Genomic DNA, 12,797 nt, shown 5'->3' on the forward strand with positions numbered 1-12,797 from the left:
TTTTTTTCTCCCATGCAGTGGATCGTGTTATGTGCATGGTTCGATTTGAGCGCGCGCCTGTTTTTGAATTAGCCCTTCAGGTGCCGGAAAAAATGTTTTGCCTGGTCGTAGTAAAAAAAAACTTAAAACAGCTTCTACGTGGGAAGAACCCAGTAAAAATTGGACTCTGGCGCCACCGATAGGGTCAAAACAATAACAGAAACGAATACATACCACGCGGGAACCATCAGATCGATCAGAAGGTGGAGAAGCGCGGTGGAAACTAGCCACACACATCACGCCCAATCGCTCATACAAGTTTATGTTGAGAAGTAGTTTAAACCCCGCAGGAATATTAACGAGAATCGTTAAGCATACGCGGCGGCGGTGGTGGGAAGAGAGCGGGCGACGAAAAACACATTCATCATTTATAATTCCACTCGATTATGTGCCCCAAACTAAATCTAATTATGTGCAGTATGCGAAACAAATCGTACGTACAGAGTAGCATACCACAGTTCTAACAGTTTTTCAACGACCAGCTAGATTAGGTATCGAGAAAACGCATGAAACGTGATTTGATTACTTGAAGTCCACTAGTCACTTATTATTCCGTTTTCTATCCATCAGTAAGCCGAATGCATAGAATGTAAAAGTTACCATCCAACAATTAGTAGCGCCGCCCAAGAGCCACATTATCACCTGCCCGAAATCTATCTTTCTGGGAAGTCGTTAACTTCACTGATGTGATTGAACCTTGTGCCAGTGTAGTATTTGGAAAAGAGCAGGCGTTTTTTGTTGAACGATGCACAACCTTTTCCCAAAAGAGTAGTTGCAAGTAATAAATAATCAATTACAAACCGATGATTATTAATGATGTACTCAATATATGGCCAGACTGGGACATGAAGCGGTAAAACAAGTTGAATCCATACATCATACGAAACTGACGTCCAGGTTCAGCAATGATGTATTTACATTTCAAGCTTAATAGTTTTCCAAACAAAAACATATATTTACTCGCTTTTGCGCAGCAACGGGCAACAAGAGAAAAAAACACGTTCAACATTTATGATCAACTTCGCTTGTAGATTCCCCCGACGGGTTCACTTCTTCACGTCCTGTGTTCCCTCGTCCTCTCCTCTCGCTGATGTCCTCCCGCGACGTTGCCATCGAATCGCATAAATCACAAACCTTAGACGCGACAGTCGTCGATGTTGCGTGTGCGCCTATGCTGTGGGGTTGACACTCGTACTTACAACCAAACAACTAGTTGGAAAACTAACAACGAGAGTGGCGAGGAATCAGCGGCAGACGAAGATGCCGAAGGATCACTAGATACGCTGCGCCTACGGTAAGAGTAGTGAACACAGCTATGCAGAAGAGGAGAAAAACAAACAGTGAAAAAAAAACGCACTTGAGTAGCCACAGAACGACCATAAAGCGCAAATCTAGCCCGATATGGGTGGCGCGTGAGGGGGGTTCCTAAAAATCAAAATGTGTCATTATTTCAGTTTGGAACGGTTTTCAAATTCAATTCAAACGATTGTAGCGTTAAAAAATATATTTCATTCGCCAAAACACAACACCGAGGTTTTAACTTATTAACTTATTGAAGATCTTTTCTAAAATTAGTCTAAACCAGCGATACTCAACCTGCGACCCACCGGGTTCTTCTAGTTGCCCCTCTGGACCATTACTATGTTGTATATGTAACAATCATCAAAACTTAACACATTGCGGACAGCTCACGAGTTTTCTCGTGTTTCGCGTTTCGTCTGCAGCGAATGGATAACGAAATAACCCGTGTTTTTTTACACTTGATGGTTAAACCCTTGGTTTGCAAAGAATCTAACAAAACCTTCCGATGGTTCGTTTTCATCTCATCCACACCGAAAGAAACGATCTCATTCGTGGAATACGAACAAATAAAGCCTTCAAGTTTTGCCGAATTTGGTTTCATTTACTTGTTTACTTCTCGAGTAATGTAGAAATTTGTGTTTCATTTGTATGGCGGCCCCCCCCCCCTTAGAGAGGGGGAGGGGTTCGATCTATCATAAGAACCTTCCCCGACCCCAAAAACCTCTACATACTAAATTTCATATTGATCGATTCAGTAGTTTCCGAGTCCATAAGAATCGGACAGACAGACAGACAGACGTCCAGAAATCCAAAAAATGGGTGACGTTTTTTCATAAAATAGTTTTAACTTTGATAATTATTTTAGCTCTGAACGGATTTTGATGGTTTACATTCCAATCGAATCGGAAATTCTTTAAAAAAAAATATACATTACAGTTCCGGAAATTCTTTAAAAAAATATATACATTACAGTTCCCTATCCCATAAATGATTTAAATTCACGAATATTGGAAGAATACCCATTTTCCTATCGTGTTCCCATGACCGAGTATGTGTCATAGAAGTACAATATTTAAATATCACCTTTTCAAGGCCACTAAAACATTCGATTTTAGAAATTTTGAAAAATCTCTAAAAGTCTATTTTAAATGAATTTTTGTCTGAGGGAATGTGTTTCGATTTTCGATTATAGAAGCTATAAGCTTTCCTAGTTCATTTGTCTCTAGCCTTGGAAATGATCAATTTAAAAAATAGGTCTGAACAACTCAGCCGTGAACAATCAACTACTGTTGATTGTGCTTAGAGTGCTTAGAGTTGACATCACTCAGTGAAAGCATTCATTTATCGGTCCTTGTCATTGCGTGCAGATATTTGTATCAAAGCGTTTCATTATTAATCACATAAATGTTTGTTGAGAAACTTCGCCGTCCCAACGTAGTATTACTTGTGTCATTTTTATTAGTACTTAGTTGAGACGTCTATGCCAAATAACACGCTTTGAAAGCATTCTGAGTGGCAAGCTCAAGAATACGCGTGACCACAGTGTAAATGGGAGGAAATTTCTTTTGACGAAAAATTCCCCCGACCAGAACGGGAATCGAACCTGAACCCCCGGCATGTTTGGTGTGACGCTAACAACTCGGCCATGGGAGCACTGCCAGCAATATTAGTGGTTGCATATCAACAATGCGATCGTGTCTTGAATATCAGCTTTCTTTTTTTTTATTTATTTTTTGTTTTTGCGTAAAAGGTTGAGAGCCGCTGGTCTAGAGTGCCTTTTGCGCGAAACTTGTTTATGCTTCTTTTTAAATCGATATAACGATAACAACAGAATCCCCTACAAAAATGTGTTTATATGTATAACAAATGAACACATTAGAACAATCCAGGTAAATGAAAAAAATAGAAAACACTTAATAAGTGTTACACTGGAAAAACTGAAATTCGATTATAATTCTGAAAGGAACGTTTCAGTTTATATTTTTTTTGGCTGAAACTTTTTTCCAAGAAAGGCGTCCATACATTGCAAATCGGACATATTTAAGGAAAAAACATTTCTCTAACAGACAATTCCGAAGTTCGTTAAAATTTGAGTTTTGACTCCCAAGGGGAGATTTTTCGGTTTTCAAAAAACTCAAATTTAAACGTCTGCAATACTACTAAATGAAGTCCGGAGCTAATATTTTCCATTGAGTATTTTATCGTGAAAATCAATATTTCGCACGAAGTTCCATATAGAAAATCGAGATGACCATTTTCATTGGCACCCTAAAACATACGTTATGCCTCGTATTCCGAAAAAAATATAATCCTAGAGTGTTGATTTTTGACAAAAAAAATTCTAGATGATAGTAGATCTCGACGTTTCATACAATTTTAAAACATTTGGCATCAACATTTTATTTTTTAAAATACCATTTGCATTGTCCTACGTAGCGTACTTTTTGAAGTAAAGCCAGTTTAAGGCAAAAAGAGCCCGAAACAAAAAAGAAGTTCAATGACTCTGTCATTGTTGAAATTCGAACAAATGCATAGAAGGATTTATTCTCATCAAATATGAACATCTATCACCTCCTGAAATATTCCGGGTATATTTATTTTTTTATGTAAGAAAGGTGTTTTTGCATTTAGGAAGACGAATAAGAATTAAATATTATCTTTTATATTCAAAAAAATTTATCTACACCTAGGTTTTTTTACGCGGGGTGTAGGTAGCTCGTAAAAAAACCGTGTTAACTGGAAAATCCGCGTGAATTCCAAAATTCGCATAAAAAACTACGTTAATTCGAACATCCACGTAAAGTGGAAGTGGAAGTAGGAAGAACAAAGAAACCATACGATTGATTCGATGATTTTCGCTCATTAAAAATTGTTGAAATTCAATGATAATATTTATAAGCAAATTAAGAAATTTTCAAAATTTTTACTGATTTTTCATAAGAGCGTATTCACAATAGTATAGTTTAAAACAAAACGTAACTCTAAAACCATCAGTCCGATTCAAATATGACGTACAGCAAAATTTTTGAAAACCCAATGAATGGAAAATAAAGTTTCAAATACACAAAAAAGGTCGTGCTAAGTCGAATATGGAAGAGTATCCAGAATCCAGTTGGACATACACTCTGTCCAACTTCTATAACACCAGGGGATAATCTTGCCGCTTTGTAAACAAACAATGCTTCAATTTATATTCTAGTGTGTGTGGTGACTACCATACACTGCATGATTTTCATATGTGTGTGTGCAAGCGCTGAGCGTGAATGAATGTTTTCGTATTTTCAACTGCCAAGTTTCTATAAGACCAGTTACATTTTTCGTTGTTTTAATTGTTTTCATCAATTAAACCTGAAAAATGCCGAAGGGAAAAGTCCTTACAGAGGGAGAAAAAAGATCTCTTCAAGTAGTGCTCAATTATTTGGCGAATCCTCAAGGATACGGTGAGACGGAGAGAACTCCACTAAATCGAAGCTCTCTGACCGGGGTAAGCGGGAAATAGCTAGAACAGGTTCGAATACCTCAAAATCGCATATGCAAATAAAGCAATATTTGAACTACTCAACTGCTCGGGTGGCAATTCATCAATTTTTGGTAAAAAATCCTCACATAAAGAGGCTGCTATATGTATACCATAACGAAAAGTTCTTCAATGTATAGGTAATCTCCACTGACGAAAAAAGTTCAATTTGGATGGTCCCTATGGTTAAAACGGGTACTGGCGTGATTTACGGAAGAAGGAACAGTATTTTTCAACCAGGAATTTTGGTAAAGGCTTGTGCATGGTTTGGGCGGGATTCTGTGCAACTGGAAAGCTCAAGATAGCTTTCACATCATTCAAGGATTACACACATTTTCTGGAATCCTCTCTTCGCCGTTTTTGCGTCATGCGAAACAATGCTAGTATTCATACCAGCAAGTAAACGAAGCAATGGATTAAGGACCAAAAACTTAATTTTTGGACTGGCCGGCTCGCTCTCCCAACTTGAATCCTGTTGAAGAAACATAGGGGGGGGGATCCTTGTACGCAGAATCAACACTGTTGGAAAACGGTACACCACGAGACTGAAGCGCTCAAGGTCGCAATTTCAGAAACTAGGAAAAATATCGATAAATCCGTTCAGCAGAATTTGGTAAATAGTATTCCAACACGAATTTTCAAGGTTATTAGTCGAAAGGGCACGGTTATCAATTATTGACATGTAAATCGTTTGATTTCCAATCGTTTTGATTTTTCATTGAAAATATTTATGAATTTTGAAGTGGTCTTATGGAAACTGGACAGTTGAAATTATCATATTTCAGCAAAATAAATAAATAAACAACTCTTTTGAACGGAATTGACGTTAAAAATACTTCATTGAAAGCATTCAACAATGTATGAATGTATCTTGTGTTGCAACGAAATAGAATCAGGGTGGTCTTATAGAAGTTGGACAGAGCGTACATTGCATTTTATAAAACGTATTTAAACACAAGCTTTCATGGAAGTATATTTTAGGTTCTCAGTATGAATACTTTACAGTTGCATGTTCTTGAAAATGTGGTCATGTCTTAAATACAACCAGTATTGGAAAATATCATCTTCGCTAAGCTCAAATGCATAGATTTTCGGGCTAGGTTGCATCAAAAACCTATATAGGGTAAATGGTCTTGATTTGTCCGATTTTGGGTGTTTCTACGCGACTAGTAAATGCAAATATATTTTTCTTCATGAAAATCACATATAATCGATACGAGTTTGGGTTTGTTGAAAAGCCCCAAGTCTCTAGTTGCTAATACTACCATAAGGCGTCGAAATTATTCAAATTTTTATGTTTTTTAACGATTTTCCTTAAACAGAAATTATGATCATGGTTTGACCACCTCTGATCATTGTTTGTCCGAAAAAATGATCATGGTTTGTCCGGTTTTAGAAATCACCATTTTTGAATGAAAACATTCGAATTCTCAAGTAGATGTTGCATTTATCATTGCTTGAGTTTACTGTCATCATATTGATCCATTCATAATTTAGACTTTCTTCAGAATATTGCCTTTCTTGGGCATTTGAAAAGTGTTCACCTCAACACACTCAACACAGAGAAACTTTATTTCTGCTATGCGCGAAGGACTCAATAAACAAACTGCAGCGCACCAAGCGGTTGCCATAGAAATCATGTGGACAAAACAACATTAGTTAATCGGACAACTCATGATCAGAATTGAGGTCATCGAAATGCGTTAATTACATGGTTTAGCTATGTAAATCTGATACAAATGGTGAGCAAGCATAATGTTCACAATATTTGTAGGTGCTATAATCCAGAAAAGGTCTGAATACGTGCCAAATAATCATCTGGTGATTGATTGAAAGTTAGCTCAAATGAGGGGCGCATTGACACCTATAGAAGGTGAAGTTTATAAACCTTTAATACATGTGAATCCGTAAAAATATACTATAAAACTACTGTGAATCATGAAAAGAACAATTTTATTTATATTTTTTGAAACATTCGAATACCTGATTCAACACAGGTGCGCTGAATTAGAGCATTCAAAACGGTAGACAAAACATGATCATATTTTCGACGGGACAAACCAAAATCATTTACCTTATTCTGAACGAAAATTAAAATGACAGATCCAGGCAACCAGTGAATAAGAGCAAATGAACTTTTGTTCTTCAATATGTTTTGATGTTTATTTTTCCACCCTGTGTCATTTTCATCTTGATTATTGAAGACGACAGAATTGAATTTCATTTCAGCCAAATGAATATCAGCTGTTGTTTACTGCTAATCTGTGGCTGCTGTGCGGTTGGTTTTGCAGCTTCTTTGCAGCTGCCGGATGACGTGTTCGGAAATACCTCGTGAAATTCCCGATGTCGCAAATGACTCGACGGTAGCTACAACCACTTGTTGTACCCATTCTGCAAATGCCGTTGCTACCGTCTAAAATTTGTTTTTGAACTCCAATTCACTGTCAGAACGAATATTGTTTCGAATGTTATGAATATCAATTTGTTGCTTTTGATATTCATAGTATAAATAACAGCGAAGTTATGAACCCCACTCAATGCCGCATTCATTCATTATAGCAAAATTGTTCATGTATCAGCGGTATGAACGAAATGAACTCGTTTGTTATTGTCATCAATATAATGAGGGCAGTGTGTTTCAAGCTGAAAAAAAAGTCATTTACACTGAAATAAAATCATATTCGTTACTCGTGAATATTTGTTGATATTCTAAGACACTGGATACAACCCCTTAACATTTTTGTCTTGTTATAACCCGCCTAATGCGAAACATAGACACAAACAGTAAGCGCTAACTCTGGAACAAATTGGATCAAGAATTTTCCGAAGAATTTCAATACATTGATTGACATACTATCGACCTCAAAATCATATAAAGCACCATTCACCGATCGCATAATCAATACCGTCCTCTCGTGCAGGGCACATTTCTTCCCTTCGCGATGGAATCGAACATGCATAGCATCATATAGCGCATCATAGTGGCACCACCCTTCTCTTCCATCGTGAAATGCATAAACATGACAGGAAAACGAGAAACAATCCGAAGCCGCGCGCGCACAGCACTACGAACCGATCGAACCAAGTGAAATGTTAGCTGGCGCTTCGCTGGGCGAGCATATATAGCCCCGAGGGCAGTGAAGGACCGCTGTAAATAAGCCAACTCGCGGCGATAACAGTAATAAGTAGGATAGGGGAGGATGTCATCGATGCTGAGGGGGAGAGAGGGAATCGAAGACGCTGACGACGACGACACACGTTTGTAAAAGGTATTTGTACACTTTTTTTTTGCTATCCAGTACTCTCTGCGACATATGCCAGCAGCCGGACGGCGTTGGAGCAGCATGAGAGGAGAGTGAACCATTTCGCCGTATTTTACGTGACCAGGCGCAAAGGGACGACGAACGGTGGTTCACTTAGAGAAGACATAGGGATCAACGGTCCGTGAGGTAAACATAAACAAGCGCACATAAGATCGTTGATCAATGACCGCGAGTTCTCTAGTTTTTTTTTTCATTCACGATAAACCACATTCAAGCTGTTTGGGACGCAACGCTTCCTGGTTTTTACCATTAGTCGTGGAAGAGTACGGCATTAGCAGATTACGGCTCAATCCTAATCAGCGCAAGGTGGTATCAATCAAACGTGGGGATGATTGGTCCAGGGTCCGGTACACCTAAGCCCCCGTTCGAACTAAATGTGCTACCGAGGAAACTTGAACGGTTGGCGAGGGACACACCACCATTGGGGAGTTTGGCGCCACAGCGATCACACCTTAATGGGCTGCTTGGAAACAGGTTCGATGGACCGACCGTTCACCCAATACGGTGAAAATATTCCATTTTTTAAACCATTGTGGGAAATGTTCCGCATGCGAGCATAATGACACGTTTCACGCGTTGCAGTAATTCCATAGAAGTTATTAGACTTTCATTCCCGCCACGGACGGCGTACCGGGACGTGAAAAAATCTCCCCTGCGTGTCGTAAAGTAAACCCCCGTTGGGAATAATACAACTAGAGCCTCGGCCGAGTCGATCCAAGACGCCACACCACAACTACACAAGATCGATCTCGGGACAATAGTCCGGGACAGGGGCAAACCAATGGTCAATTATTAAATTACAAATCAATCGCGGGCAGAAATAAATGATCACGTATCCACTCGTAATGTCGTAGCAATGAGGGGAAGAGAAGATTAGATGCCGATATTCGAGATCGTGATGTGTGTAGGAAATCAGCTACGAACAGCTTACTGATGGATTGAAAGGGTTTAGCTCTTACAGAAGGTAGGCTCAAGTGAGGACCAAAACAAACAAACGGATGAATGATCGAAGGACTGTCCACACTTTCACACGATCTATGATTTTCGTTCATTCCATTGAACCTTTCGTTCAAGGTTTGTTACGAGTATAAAATTACCTTTGTTTGTTTTTGCTAGGTCGAATTTTATAAATTGTTTACGAATCTTGCGTCAACGTGAGATTGTATAACTAACAAAAAGTTTTAGGATATATCGAGATTATTTTCTATGTATATTTACACATTTTGTTTTCCTAATGTTATCTATTATTTATCGAGTATGATTGTTACATTCGAACCAAGCATGCGTGCACCACTAGCTGCGACAATATAAAGAACTTCGATTCCACCCACGAAACGTCGGTCAACATTTGTAATTGTACCCAAAACAACATCACCAAGAAGTAACACAAGATGGCAGTCGGTGATCGATGGTTGGATTTTCCATAAAAAAATGTGTGGGAGCCTCAGCAGGCAATATATTAATATTTTCTATAATGACATTAGTTTGAGAAATTGATGTCACATTCAATCAGTACAGATAAGAAATGAAAGAGCTTCGAAAATAGAACACCCTTTACTTTTTTGTCAATTTGATCTTCATAGGCCTTCGTGCATTCGTAAGTCTATAAAACAATCGGATTGTAGACGAAAAATCATGTCATGCCAGCGGTAAAACAATACTTTTAGAAATCCAGTTCTTTGAAAATCTTTGGACAAAGACTACTGATAAAAAGGGAAGCTGTTAGGTTGTCCGGAAAGTGCATGTCGCCACTGATGATGATCAAATCGAGGCTGGTCTAGAACAATCCTCGGTAAATGACACGTAGATTATCAGATTTACTACAGATATCTTAAAGTACCGTTCATAAGCACCTGGTCTTCACCATATGGGAACGTAAATCGCTACGATGATGAATTGCATCTCCATCTGCGATGCTCTCTCTCTCTAAAACTGTTCCTTGCTGATAGTACGTTTTTCCCCGAACCTAGTGGACCGATCACGCTGATTTTTTCTCAGCATGTAAAAACGAATTATCTAAATTGTTATGTAGAGGTTTTCGAAAATTGGAAAAATTGCCAAATGACGGATAATGCATTTTTAAATGCTGAATTAATTTCAGCCAAATCTATCCACTAGATTCAGAGATAAACGTATCACGAGCTGAAAAAAACATGGTTATGAGGAAAATGCTTTTCGTACAGCAATGCTATCTTCTTGGAGGTGATCCAATATTTTTTCTGTAGCTTCTAAACTAGATTAAAATCCTCTCGGCACAACATTTCTGAAGCTATAAGCCTACCGAAGCAAGAACTTCAACGGTTTCGACGTCATAAAAGACAACTTGACCGATTTCCGACGAAAAACTGAAAGATGATTGATAGATTGAAAGTGAAAGCAATGTTAAACTCGCCAATCAATTCGAAATTGCTCTTTAGAAATTCAGAAATTCAGAATTCCCAAAGAATAATTGTATGAAAGATTAATTGTAAATAAAATAATTAGAAATATAGAAAATTACAAAAATCAGTGCTGCCGTGCTTAGTACGAGGTTCACTATTTATATTTCGGGAATAGGAACAAAAACAAATAGTTAAGCTGCGAATATATTGTTATTGTTTTTCAAAGTACTCGCCACGATGATCGATACACTTTTGTATGCGCTTAAACCAATTTTCACAGCATTTATTCCAATCGACACGAGCCTTTTTTTTGAGCGATTGTCAAATTATGTGGGATCCAACGTGAACATAATTTTCGCACAACTAAGTGTTAATGTAAAATCGCATATATGCTGGTGGAACTAATGCTTAGGGATGCCTCAATCTCACAATAGGTTACATGACGATCTTGCTTAATCATTTCGTGCACAGCATCGATGTTTTCTGGCACTACAGTCGATTTTGGACGACCTTCACGAAACTCGTCGGGCAGCGAACTACGACCACGATTGAATTCACTATACCAGCGATACACAGTGGTTTTTGATGTAGCTTCATCGCCAAAAGTCAAATTAAGTTGATTGAAGCACTCTTGTTGTGATAATCCACGTCGAAAGTCGTAAAAAATCATCGCACGAAAATGTTCACGATTCAGTTCCATTTTTTTGCCGAGACCAAACTTTCAACTAAATATAAAATAAACAAATAGCGTCCGTATGACAAAATGTTCTGAGTACGTATATCGTCAAAAATGTCAAACTTTACGATGGTACCGTCAGATGGACTCATATGACATCAGTGTTGCCAATTCCCGAAATATAAATAGTGACCCTCGTATCATACCGGGCTTTCGGATTCAATTCCCGTTCTGGGCGGGGGGATTTTGACGCAAAACTATGTCTTTCATTAAGGGTGCCAAATCAGAAAACGAGTCACGTTTTTATGAAATAAAGATAACGTTAATAACTATTTTTGCCGCGAACGGATTTTGTCGATTTACATACCAAACGAATTGGAAATTCCCTAAGATTTGTTTGATATACATTACATTACAATCCCATGGTGTGTAAATGGTTAAAATTCATGAAAACTATAAGCGTTTCCATTTTCCCATACATTTGTTCTGTCCATTTGGGTGCTTTCACGAACAGAGCTGTCAATAATGGGCAACTTATCGACGAGCAACGAAGGGGAAATCCGTGAACAAAGGAAAAGAAGAAAAACGAAGGGGAATATTTGCCTAGAGTATAAACAGTAGATCTCGCTGAGGCAAACTTTCATTCTTCGTGAGGACACCGACTGAACAACATCGTTGCTTTTATTTGTATAGATAGAAAGAGATATAGGAGTGCCTTTTATCACATTAAAATCCATTTCCACTTTCAAACAAAAATCAATTTCGTTAGCGCAAACATCAAATGAACTAACAACGCTTGTCACCATGTGATTGTAGAACATATGCGAATAGAATTTTCCGAATTTTCCCATTTTTTTCAGAGTTTTCTGAAAATTTTCAATCATGTTTGCTTGGAATATGTTTGGTTGAAATATGTGTATTATTTTTACGGGACCTCCTCTCTATTTCAAAGGAGGAAGGAGTGTCATACCATCATAGAAACATTTCTCGTATTCAAAAACCTTCACATGCCAAATTTGGCTCCATTTGATTGATCAGTTTTCGAGTTATGCAGAGATTTGTGTTTCATTTGAATGGCAGCCGCCCCTTAGAGAGGGGGTGGAGTGTCTAACTACCATAGAAACATTTATTGCACCCTAAAACCTCCATATGCCTAAAGGGTGTGTCACATCAAATTGCATCACGGAAAAAACGCTGTAGAAATTCGCCCAGTAGACCGATCCTTTTGAAAATTTTAGACAGTAAAATAAAAACTATTAAACAACTTTTGGCATTTTCCATTTTTCATACTTTGAGCCCAAGCCCGTATGCTCGTACCTTCCTCTTTACCCCGTCCATAAGGTCTCCGATTTGACAACTTTTGGGTTCTTCCGGAGGGCCTGCTTCATAATCGCCCAATATTTCTCTATTGGGCGAAGCTCCGGCGCGTTGGGCGGGTTCATTTCCTTTGGCACGAAGGTGACCCCGTTGGCTTCGTACCACTCCAACACGTCCTTTGAATAGTGGCACAAAGCGAGATCCGGCCAGAAGATGGTCGGGCCCTCGTGCTGCTTCAATAG

At 38.4% G+C, this 12,797-nt stretch overlaps 1 protein-coding gene across 2 annotated transcripts in view; it reads right to left on the reverse strand.

Moving 5' to 3' along the window:
• Nucleotides 1-12,797, reverse strand: part of LOC129774825 (protein mothers against dpp) — a 99,453-nt gene that overhangs the window by 37,797 nt on the left and 48,859 nt on the right. The window lies entirely within an intron of this gene.

Source organism: Toxorhynchites rutilus, chromosome 3, assembly GCF_029784135.1.
Source record: "Toxorhynchites rutilus septentrionalis strain SRP chromosome 3, ASM2978413v1, whole genome shotgun sequence".
NCBI lineage: Eukaryota > Metazoa > Arthropoda > Insecta > Diptera > Culicidae > Toxorhynchites > Toxorhynchites rutilus.